A 13,412-nucleotide genomic window follows, 5' to 3' on the forward strand; every position below is an offset into this window, starting at 1 on the left:
AATTAGTGCATCACCTATCAATGAGTACAATACTGAGGGCCTCCTTTCCATGGCATTCCCAATGCTTTTCCCTAGTGAAATAGCTTTACCACTACAACAAAGAGCAAACCAAGTGCATTTACATGAATATGCTTTACACTTGATCAAATACTATGATCAAAGATTTGGGCAACATGTTCGCTTTAGATATTATATCTACAATCTCATGATGAGACATCGATCCCAGCAATCAATTTTTGTCTTCATAAAGACTAATCTGCAAGATAATCTTCCCCACAATCTATATGGCCTAAAGGAATACTTGCAAAACACGTCATCAAGTGAATTACCAAACCATTTCATGCGATATGCAGCCTCATTGCGTGGTACACAAGATTTTTGGAGCAAGTCCCGATGTGACCTTACATCAATGATAGAACAATTAGGTGCTCCTACACTGTTCTTCACCTTAAGCTCAGCTGACACAAAATGACTAGACTTGCATAAGTTATTACCAAAGTCAAAGTTAGCTACTACACCTAACAACAAAAGACAATTTACTAAAAATTTAATCAATAATCCTCACATTACAGCTTTATACTTACACTTAAGATTTCACATCTTTCGTGATGAATTCATTGTGAAAGAACTGAAAAGTATTGACCACTGGTACAGATATGAATGGGAGCACCAAGGCTCTGCACATATACATGGCTTTCTTTGGTTGCCACAAGCACCAAATGTTGATAGCCTTGACTGGTCAGATCATGCAAATGTCCAATCAGTAAAACAGTTCTTTGACTAGTACATCACAGCATGGAATCCACGTTGTGAAGAGGCTCGCTTGAACAGGCAATTTATGCCTACAATTTCAGATCCATGCCTTGCAGATACAGAGACCATATCCAAATTAGATCCTTATACCGATTACACTGAGTTACTCAATGTTGTTCAACAGCATACAAAGTGTTCAGAGTATACCTGCTTGAGGAAAAAGAACTCAATCCTTCAATGCCAATACAAAGCTCCTTGGCCTGAACAACCTGAATCCTCACTAATATTAGACCACAACAATAACCCATCATACAAACCAGCAAGGAATGATAGCCTCCTAAATGTACACAACCCTACAATGCTCGCCATATGGAGAGCAAATGTTGACTGTCAGCCTGTCTGCTCCAAGAAAGCAGTTCTACAATATATTTCAAAGTACGCATCAAAAACTGAACAAAAGTCAGAAAGTTATATTGATATCTTGAAACGTATAGTTGAATCAATGAATTCAGATGATGCAATCCTTTTGGCATACCAAAGGCTACTCATGGGAATAGTTGCAAATAGGGACATTAGCGCACAAGAAACTTGTCACATGCTACTTAAACTCCCATTGATATCTTGTACACGCCAATTTATAACACTGAATGTCGGTAAAAGAATCTTCCAACGCATAGCTAATTGTGATGAAGAATCTCAAACCTCAATCTCTTATATCTCGAACTACATGAAATGACCATAAGAATTAGAAAACCTGACTCTGCTTCATTCAGCCCAGCTATATACATTCTCTGAGCACCGTAAATCATGTAAATGGATGAAAAGAAAGGTACCTGCAATTGTAAATGTCTACCCACAACACAAATCATTACCTTTAGAAGAGGACAGTAGTTTTGAAAGTTTCTGTTGGAGTGAATTGCTTCTTTACAAACCATTTTGAATTATTCCTCTACATATAGGCACCTCACCTGAAGAAATTATCATGAATTGGAAAGCTCTTCAAAGTACAGATTACATCCGATGGCATGTGAATGGTTTTCAAGAACACATTACCACAGAAAATGGTGAAGACCTACAACCAGAAGATATTCATCAATCAACTCAAGAAGGGCTCTACGAATGGGAGTTTTTGTCACAAATGGGAGCATCAAACAACTTCAACATTGCAGCTCTTCAACTGCTTGGCAAACGTGATTTTGATCTACAGTTTGATTGGACTGCTTCTATACCTGATAAACCACTGCATTCAAAAGAATTTAACTTTATTCTAACAGAGAAAAGCCAAGCACCCCACAATCTTGCGAACCCACATTTTAATGCACCTGCTAACTATGAGCTTGCATAAAACCAAATGATTGCACTTGATATTATCAAATCTCATGTTGATCGCAACCTGCATTCTTCACCATTGCGGTTAATCATTCAAGGCACTACAGGAACTGGAAAATCATTTCTTATTGACTGCATACGCAGACAGTTAAATTCAAGTACAGAACATGCACAATGCCCCTTGCTTGTACTAGCACCAACAGGTGTCTCCGCATATAATATCCAAGCAACCACAATCCATGCTGCCCTCTGTATACCCATCATGAATACAAACCCTTAACAGGCCATTCCCTATTAATGTTCCAAGAGCAATGCAAACACTTCATTACATTTTAATAGATGAAATGAGTTTTGTTGGTCCTCAATTACTCATTAAGATTGATAAAAGATTGCGAGAAGCTTTTCCCACCAAACAACATGAATCATTTGCAGGTATCTCAGTCATTTTGGTTGGTGATCTTGCACAGCTTCCACCTGTTATGGATAGGCCATTATATGCATCTCACTCAATGGCACTAGCTCTATGGCACACATTCAATACTATTGTCACCTTGGATATTCCATTTTGTCAACAAGGCACAAGTTCTTCACACATAAGATTCCATGAAATATTGCTTAACATCCGCAACTCAACACCATTGCAAGTAGATTGGGAGTCCCTCCAGTTGCGGTCAACCCATGCTTTGTCACTTGATGAAAATAATCACTTCAACCAACAGAAACATTTTTTTGCAACTAATGCAGCTTCGAGTGCACACAACATTAAAACGTTAACACAATTGCACTCACCCATTGCACGTGCAACAGCAATCATTGCACATCAAAGAGATAAGCAGGTACACCAAGAAGAACAACTAGCATTTGAAGTTCTTCTTTCTATAGACCAGGAAATTATGCTTATTGCAAATCTATGGATAGAAGTTGGCCTTGTGAATGGTGCTTTGGGCCAAATCAAACAAATTGTCTACACTGCAGGTTCGAAACCACCTAATTTTCCAAAATATGTTGTTGTTCTCTTCAAACATTATACTGGGCCTTCATGGGATCCACACAATGCACAACATGTCCCGATTCCACTAATTACTAGAGGAAACAGAACACAAATTCCACTAGAAATGGCATGGGGCATTACAATTCACAAATCACAGGGGTTGACACTAGACTTGGCCACAGTTGACCACGGCAAAATAGAGAAACAAGGCCTAACATTCACAACCCTTTCAAGAGTAAAAGCAATTGAACATCTATGTATACAACTAGACTTCAGCTACCAAAGGTACTCCCGATTGAAAGGTGCAACATCAACAGTACTTCGAAAGATAGAGGAAGCTCGGTTGCAAGAGCTTTCACACAGCACAGAACAAGCATACCTACAGAACAAACAGAATCAGGTATGCAAACCTAATCTTTATCGTGTTTTCATCTGTTGTATATCTTTTTTTCACTATATCACAACAAAACAATATTTCTACTTCTCAGGATCCACAACACAATGAATGACTGTAGAAGTAAAGATGCCTTTTCCAAGGCCCAAGTCTGCAAGAAAAAAGGCACACACGTAGCACCTACTCCCTGTTCACAAATTCCGTTGCTTTCATGTACTATTACAAGATTCTCTCTACCATATCAGTTGTTCAATACATTTCATACTGACTAATGATGTACTTTAACAGGTTTTACACACATAATGATTTGTCATGCCATTTACTCACAGCACCACTATTTACAATTGGTCAGTATTATGGAATGTACCAATACAACATTCTCTCTACCATTTTCGGTAATTTAAAGGTATGTAACAATCTTCAAATTTCCTGTCCTCTACTTTCACGCTTGTTACTTTGTTCATGTTCTCTAACTCTTCACCAATCACAAAACTATATTTCTACTTTCCAGGATCTACAGCACAATGAATGACTGCAGAACTGGAGAGCCCTTTTGCATGTTGCAACTCTCCAACAAAAACGGTACAAATGTAACAGCTACATCCTATTCAACAATATCGTTACTTTCACGTACTATTACAAGATTCTCTCTTCCATATCACTTGTTCCATACATTTTATATTAACCAATGATGTACTAATACAAGATTCTTCACAGCCATTATTCTTTAACAGGTGTTAACACGTATAATAGTTTGTCATGTTATTCCCTCACTGCAACACTATTTGCAATTGGTAAGCATTATACTATGTACTAATACAACTTCTCTCTACCATTTCACTTGTTCAATATATTTAATATTAACTAATAATGTACAGATACATGATTCTTCTTTAACTGCACCTCTTCCATTTCACAGGTTTTACACTTTATGATCATCAACTTTCAAAAAAAACAACAACCAATACATCAACTTCAATAATTTGAAGGTATGTAACACTCTTCAAATATTTTGTCCTCTGCTTTTAGGTTTCTTTCTTTGTTCATGTTCTCTAACTGTTCATAGTTTTCACCCCTTCCAGTTTCCAACAGACCTGTTCAATTTCACACATTTATTTGTTATTGTAAGGTTTGTTGTGTTTGTAGGATTGTAACTTTGGTCATGGTACTTTGACAGGTATTTAGGTTTTGACCATTGTACTGTTAATTAAATTCTGCATTAACTTATAACTGTTTTGTGGTTCGCTGCCCAAGACATGCTGCCTTTAATGATGTCTTTAATTACATAGATCGGTCAATTTTGTTATCGTTGTGACTCTTTTCCTGGTTACTTGCCTTCATTGTAAACTTACCACTGCTAATAGTTTGAAGTTGCAAGGTAACGTTCCGTTTTAATTAAAAACATTTTTGTTACGTATTACCTTTTCTTTATAAACTGATTATTTACTCCTATCATGTACTTGCAGCATTCCTGCTTTCTTTTTGTTACTTAACTCTTTGTGGGAGTCGCAACTTGCACTTTGCAAGCAATTTTCAAGGCTATTCCATCTACTCCAAGCAGTGAAAGGTTTCACTTTGCAAGGTAGATTCTTCTACTATTTGTTTTCAATCTGTAAAGTACCTGTATGCTTTTTCAAGGTTTTAAATCTGTAGCTATTATTCAATTCAACATTAACTCCCTTCTCTCTCTACCAGCCGCTCCCACTTTCAGGTTCTCTTCACTGCAAAAAAATGCCTCACAATAAACAACTACTCACATGCATCATACAGGAAATTCCAATTCTACAACTACACATTCATCAGGTATTATATTACTAAAAAATACTTTCTTTCAAATTTGCAAGGATTTCAAAGTTTTTAACTTCACCAATTTTGTATATTATCCAAAACTAACATATATAAATGAAAAACTAATGCAGGTCTTTCATCATATACATCACATGCATTTCAACAAAAGGTTATATAACATGTTGCTCTTACCAGCATGGGGGATGGAGGGTGGATAACAACAAGACTCTGGGTTCAACAAAAAAAATTGGTTGGGAACAATATAGCCTACAAAAAAAATGTATAACTATATTCATAACATATTCTTCAAGTACATCATGTTGGATACAACAGCATGGGGGATGGTGGGTGGTAATTTTAAAATTTGGGAACAACCATTGGTTGGGATATGTACGCAAACAATTAACTCTTTCACTTTAATAAAAATTTCTTATTCAGTTATATGATAGAATATACTTCTCAAAACTACAATAAACTGCTCAATATCACAACTTTTAATACATGTCACTCTACAACATAAATACAAAGTGAAAACTAAGTAATTCAAAAAACCATGCTACTCACCTGTTTTTGTATAACTCTACTAAAGAATTCCACCCTTAACTAAACTTTATTGCTCACGCATTCTCCTTAACAAACACACCTATCGGCCTCCTGTTGCAGGCACTTCCCCTACAACTGCTAGTATTTAATATATTTTATTTAATATGGCCCCTTCTCTTAAAACTTTTTTTATATTTTTTTTAATTTTTATTAATTTTTAGTATATTTTATTTAACAAATTTTTCTTTTTTTTATATTTTATATTTTAAATTTAAATTTTATATATATATATATATATAGAATTTATAGAATTATTTTTTTTAATATTAATATTAAAATGTCTACATTTTTAGTTCATTTAACAATTTAATAATTTATTTATATGTAAAATAAATATAACTTACCTATCTAACCAATATCATCTAGTTAGCATAACATTTTCAATAAAATACACTATTTTTAGAAATACATTTTTCAAAATTTAAGAATTTGGTACATGGTTGCTGATTTGGAACTCTCATTGTGAATTCTTTGGGTCCAAATTTGTGTGTGGATCTAAATATATATCTAATAGAGATGATAAGATAAATCCCCATAGCTTGCAACATGTTTTATCTCATTATTTAATATATGAATTTAGTAAGGACAAGAGATGTTTACAAAATGACTTAAGGGAATTTATTGGATTGTGAGGGCCATGTTCTCTTAGGATCTTTTTTTTCAAATTAAATTTATATATATTATATGAATATATTCTTATAGACTGTGATGCTAGATATGCATTAGATAATTCATTCTAATGAGAATTAGTTTGTAAATGCACAATCCTAATGAATAATACTTTTAATTGATTCATAATAATTAGTAAAAATGATAATAAAAATTTTAAAGTTTAAAGTTGTCTAATATTAAATAATATAAAATCACCCCATGATAGGTACACCATAAACATAACATACTATTTATATATTACTTATATAAAAAAACACAAAATAACTAGTCAAATAAAATTTAAAGTAAGTAATAACTAGTCAAAAAAATTTAAAGTAAGCAAATAAAATTTAAAGTAAGTTTAATGCATTGTTTAAAAAATATATTGAAATATAATATTTATATAAATATTAAATAGCTCTTCAAATAAAAGTTAAAGTAAATAATGTAGGTTTTAACTTTCTAAAAATGTCTTTAATATAAAAATAATATTCATTTAAGAAATATAGCGAATAATTATTATATAGTAAATAATTTATTTTTTAACTTTTTACCACCAATACTTTTATCAAACTTTTATGCCTTAGAAAAGTTAAATTAAATTGTTAAATAAACTAAAAATGTACACATTTTTTATATTGATATATATTTTTTTAAATATTCTATAAATAAAATATATTAAAAAATATTAATATTAAAAATATTATATAATATAATATTTAAAATAAACCCATTAATGGGTCCTGAAGGGTTAATCCCCTTCCAGAAAAAGAAGAAGAGGTCAAATGGGAACCGCCAACTAAGGAGTGGATAAAAATAAACTTTGATGGGGCCTCTAGGGGAAATCCGGGAATCTCAGGAGTGGGAGTAGTCGCGAGAAATGATAAAGGGGCCATCCTTTTCAAGGGTGCTCGACGATTGCAGAATGGGACAAATAATGAAGCTGAAGCACAAGCGGCACTAATGGCCACGGAATTGGCCATAAACATGAAAGTATCAAAGTTGCACCTAGAAGGCGACTCCCAAGTGATTATCAACGCAATCGCGAAGGGTAACACCCCGTCATGGAAACTATCTCATTGGGTGGAGATAATTCGAGAAAAACTCAACTCCTTTGAGGAATTTCGAGTCTCCCATGTCAGGCGAGGAGCCAATGCAGTGGCGGACCTCCTCTCCAATATTGGATGTGACATGACATGCCAACTGGCCAAGTGGTGGAAGGGAGATGGCAGAGTGTGGAGGTGGAGTTAATGCAGTCCGAGAAGCATAAAAACCAGTAAGCACACAATACAGCTCGTAAGGATGAGCACTCACTATCAAAAGCATCACAATTAATGAGGCAGTTCAAAAGCGCAGAGTATCCGTTCGAGACAATGGCGGAGGATAGTAAAACTGTCGTGAAATCTCTTTCCATTTATATCATTGATTTTGCATTTATGTCTCGTTGCAAACGACGGCAGAGGAATTAGTATTTTGATTTACGAGCAATGTGTTTTCAAAGAACCGGTTTAGTGAGGGTTTGTTGTGTCTTTGCAGTTTAGTTTTTTGGAGATTAACAGGTTTTGAGCAGGTTCAATGGAGGCTAACTTCACTCTCAGAACAAAGAAGAAATTGGTCCCTTTTCTGGGAACGGTGTCGGACAAACGGATGCAAGGACTTTTCAAATACAAGGAAGAAAATTTGTGGAGTGCAGCTCGGCTAATGCTGGGGGAGGAATTGGTGCACATCCATTTCAGATACAGGACGAACATGGAGGTCTACTCCTTGATAATGGCTTGGGCTTGCGAATTTGGACCCGAGGTGGAGAAAGTCAAGCTTACAATGAAAAAGTTAATTGACAGGGATTACTTGATCAACCTTGATTCCATCTTGGAATGGGTGATCCCTCAGACCGGAATTCGCATCAGGGAAGGAGAGGCAGAGGAGGAAATACTACCCTTTGTCTGAGGGCCGGAGAATTGATTGAAGGAGCAATGCAGGGAGCGAGCTCGTATTGGCTGGGAAACCATGAAGCTTTGTGTCAAATTGATACAAATAGATGAGGTTTTAAAGGCCCTCATGGTGGTGGCACGCATGAAGGTGGGACGAGAACTGCATGACCATTTCGAGGAAGGGAGAGCGGTCCAGTTCCTAGCAAGCCTTGAAGGAGACCCATATTTTGGGTACTTGGACTGCATACCGAAGATGAAGACTGAAGCAGCCAAAGGGAAAGCTCTGGCAAAAATTGCAGATGAGGAGAAGAAGCCGAAGCAGAGCGATTCTGACTGAGTGGTCACGGTGCTAGAAATCTATTTTTTGGCTTTTTGCTTTACTGGTTTTAAAAAAAAAAAAACAATATTTATGGATGACTGTAATATTCAGTGCAAGAATGCACAGTACTGCTTTTATTTCTATTTATGTCTTAGCTGGAACACTCCATAGTAGGTTTGGACTGCAATGTTGGATTGATGTTGAAATTTGAATGGCCTTGAAAGAATGTAGCTATTTTTTGAAAATCAATATATCAAAAATTACCAATCAAAAAAAAAAATTTAAATATACTAAAATATATATAATATAAATAAAATATATTTTTAAAAAAAAAATTAAAAAATAAAAAACAATTATTAAATAAAATATATTAAATATTAAATAAAATTTAAAAAAATATAAAAAAAGTTTTAATAGAAGGGACCGTATTAAATAAAATATATTAAATATTAAATAAAATTTTTAAAAATATAAAAAAAGTTTTAAGGGGAGGGGGCGTTGGTTGGTCGGCTTGCTGGCGGGGCCCCTCCCCTTAAAAACCCATAAACCAAGGCACGAGTTTTCCGAGCAGCACGAGCATGTTTCCCAAGAAACACACGATGGGCTGACAGAGTTTATACGGAAGCAGAAGATTTATAGGGTCTTTGGGAGGCTACAAGGTGCGGTTTTCATGGCTCCATAGCCCTCACAGAACACCACTTCAAGTTTCACTTTTGCTTCTACTTCATACTTCTAGCTCACGCTGACTATAATTTTGCCTTATTATTTTTAAAACTACAAAGGTCAATCTATTGTGCTCTACACATGTTGTTTGACACATGGTTTTAGTATTAGCATTTTACTATATTTTATAAAGCAAGTTTCCATATAGTAAACTGTGCCTAGAATTAAAATTCATCATAGTAATTTTTTGTATTCTTTTTATCAGTTGCTTCTTCTTTTAGATGAACTTAATATGAAATGATATTTAAAATTATGTCTATTGTAATTTTGTTATTTATATTTTTGGTTTAATTTAGACACGTTTCTATTTGTTTTTTTATTAGTAGCTACAACTATTATTCGATTATGTTTGTCAATCCAAAATTTGTGTATATCTTGCATAAATAAATTTAATATGAAATATATTTATATTGTTTGTGTATATTCTATATAATGAAATTAAAAGCATAGGTTTATATCTTTTCACTTCAGCCACCATATGTTTGACAAATATTTTCATTATATTTATAGATATCTTTTTAAATGTAAGAAAATTTCTATATATCTTTTACTATTGACACAATTACTATATTGTGCTAGATAAATTTGAAATGAAATGTATTTTCTCCGTTTAGTTAAATTTAATTTAGATTAAAAATGATTATTGTTGTACTCTCCTATGCATACACTCTATTTGTCCTTTATTGTTTGAGAACAACTTTTGATTTTATTCTTTTATTTTAACAACTTAGTAAATTTTCCAAACTACAACATTGCATTACACTAAAAATATCACCTTTATTATTCCACCCTATTAATTCAATCAAATTTAAATGCACATAAATTGCTAGAGCCTTGTTTTATCCCCAAAGTTTACTTACCGTTTACATACAGTCATTATAACTTATTAGCATACTACTAATTGTGCATCTTTCACTCTCTAATTCTAATTCCCTAATATACTTATGCTTTTAAAAATGAATTTACCTATTAATTTTCATATTAAATGCATAATATATATAAAATTGTTTTATTTGGTTTCATCTAATCCACATAACATTTTCTTGTTTTGTATTATCCCCAGAGAAGGCTCCATAACAAATCACCTTTTTTTTTTTGAATCCATCCCCTTCGCTTGTTTCCATTGTTAAAAAGTGGGCCACTGGGCCAAGCAGTGTCCGGCTAAGCCGAAGAAAGAATGGAGGAAGAGGAATGATTTGCCACTCTTGGAGAAGATGGATGTCCTGACTACAGATCCTCCCTCAAATGTTTTGGGCCTTGATCTGGTTGAATCTCTGCCTAGATCTAAGCCAATCATTCATGTTGCCCTTGATCCAAACCTCTCATCCCCTGAGGAGAATATTGAGGAATCCCCTACTGTGGATGCACCCTGTATTGATGTGGTACTCCCAAATTCTTCTAGAGCTGCCCAGGATATTCCCATTCAATTGATTGTTGATATGGATAGCTCCATTGATTCAAAAACCCCGACCTCCCCTTTGCGAGAATCATCTCTTGAGGACTTTGCTCCCTTTATTGAGGTCAAACCCCAAAACAGAAGAAGGAGCTCCCCTATTGGCCAAAACACTCCACTCTTAGGGGGGTCTTAACCAGAAACAGACAAAAAGCGGACTGTGGGTCGGAATCAAGGGGGGTGGGGAGACCACCCAATCCAGTTAGCAAAGATAGGCAGAGTCAGGTTGTCATTACAAATGGAGCCCAGAGAACATTACCAGAAATGGGGATGGGATCCCCCTCTCATGCTAAATGAAAGTCATCTCTTGGAATATAAGGGGTTTAAATCACCCCCACAAGCATGACCTGCTATCCAATTTGGTCAGAGATCATAAACCTGATATTTTCCTTGTCCAAGAAACGAAAAATGTCTGGTAACAAAGTGGAAAAAATTAAGCTGGCGATATTTGGATATTGTGGTGTTCACTGTGTGGATGCAGGGGGTGCTTCAGGAGGTATTGCCACCCTTTGGAATCTGAGACTACTAAGTGGTAAGGTGGTTCTCTCTTCTCCTAATCACATTGCTACTAGATTATTTAATCTTAAAGATGGAACCTCCTGGGTTATTTCCAATATCTATGCTCCTAATGGGAGATCTGCTAGGAAAGCCCTCTGGTCTTCCATTTTCCATGCTAGATCGCTCTTCCCTAATGAGAAATGGGTTCTTCTGGGCGATTTCAATACCCCTCTCTCTAATCTGGAGAAATTTGGGGGTATACCTATCTCTATTGATAGTAGACAAGACTTGGCTGACATGATCAACTCTTTGAGCCTTTTGGATCTGGATCTTATTGGTGCCAAATTCACCTGGTCCAACAGACGCAGTGGGGAGGATCTTATTCAAGTTAATCTTGATAGGGGACTTGTGTCTCCTAATTGGCTTCAAATGGCTTCCTGTCGTCTCAATGCCTTGGCCCGTGTTGGATCTGATCACTTCCCCATCTACCTCTCAGTTACTCTATTGTCTGGCAGAAAGGCGTACCCCTTCAGATTTGAGAAAATATGGCTGATGGCCTCTGAAATCCAAGATAAAATTATGGAGTGGTGGAATATTGATATCCAGGGCACGGCTATGTTTCATATAGCCAAGAAGCTTTCCAATGTCAAGTCTAATATTCATTGTTGGAACAAATCCACCTTTGGCAATATCTTCAAAGCTAAAGAGAAGCTCAAACTGGATCTTGAAGAGGTTCAAAACCATATTCAAGTTTACGGGTTTGATAAAGATGTCTCAAACAAAGATTGATATTTTGACTAAATTACATGACATTGTTTCCAAAGAAGAGGAATTTTGGAAGCAGAGATCTAGAGCTTTCTGGCTTAAAAGTGGTGACAAAAACACTAAGTTATTTCATATGATGACTCTTAAGTATAGGGCTGCTAATAGAATAAACAAAATTCAGATCGGACAGAGATGGATTGATAAGCACGATGAGATTTTCCTGGAAGCCATCAGTTTTTTCTCTAATCTCCTTTCTGTGGATGACCCACTTGATCCTCTAACCCAGAATGAAATCCTGCAGGAGGTTCCCTCCATCATTTCTCAGAACATGAACTTGGAGCTTACCAAGCTTTCCCTCTCCTGATGAAGTTCGCAATGCGGTTTTCTCTTTTGAAGGTAACAAGGTCCCCGGCCCTGATGGTTTCCCTCTTTTTTTCTTTCAGAATTTTTTGCATATTATTTTCTTTGATGTGGTCGTTGCAGCTCAATAATTTTTTGGATCCCGCTCTCTCCTGAAGGAGTTGAACGCCACCTTCCTGGTCCTCATCCCTAAGAAACCTAACACCTTCTCTTTTCAGGATTTTAGACCTATTAGCCTTTGCAATTCTATTTATAAAATCTTCACCAAGATTTTGGTGCTCAGGTTTAAGATTTTCATCCCCTTTAATTTATAAACATCAAAATGGGTTTGTCCCTAGGAGGCAGATCCTTGATTCTATTATTATGGTGCATGAGAATATCCACTTCCTTTCTATCAATAAAAAACCTGGGTTTTTTTTCTGAAATTGGACCTGCTGAAAGCTTTGATAGAGTCAATTGGAGATTTCTCCTTTGAATCCTCATGGCTTTTGGATTCAGAGATTACTTCATCCAGGTCATTGAGCAATGTCTTTCCACCCCAAAATTTTATGTGTTGATTAATGGATCTGCCTCCGGTTTCTTCTCTGCGTTTAGGGGAATAAGACAAGGGGTTCCTCTATCTCCTTTCCTTTTCATTCTGATGAGTGAAGCTCTCAGTAAAATTATTCAGAGGGAAGTCAAAAATGGCAATATTACGAGCTTACGGCCCTCCTCTCAAGCCTCCACATTTTATCACCAACAATTTGTCGATGATACTCTATTGATCGGGGAAGGCTCGGTTAAAGAAGCTAAGAATTTAAAAAAGACTCTGAATATCTATGAACATGGTTCAGGGCAAAAAATTAGCCTGGCTA

This window comes from Cryptomeria japonica, chromosome 9, assembly GCF_030272615.1.
Source record: "Cryptomeria japonica chromosome 9, Sugi_1.0, whole genome shotgun sequence".
Lineage (NCBI taxonomy): Eukaryota > Viridiplantae > Streptophyta > Pinopsida > Cupressales > Cupressaceae > Cryptomeria > Cryptomeria japonica.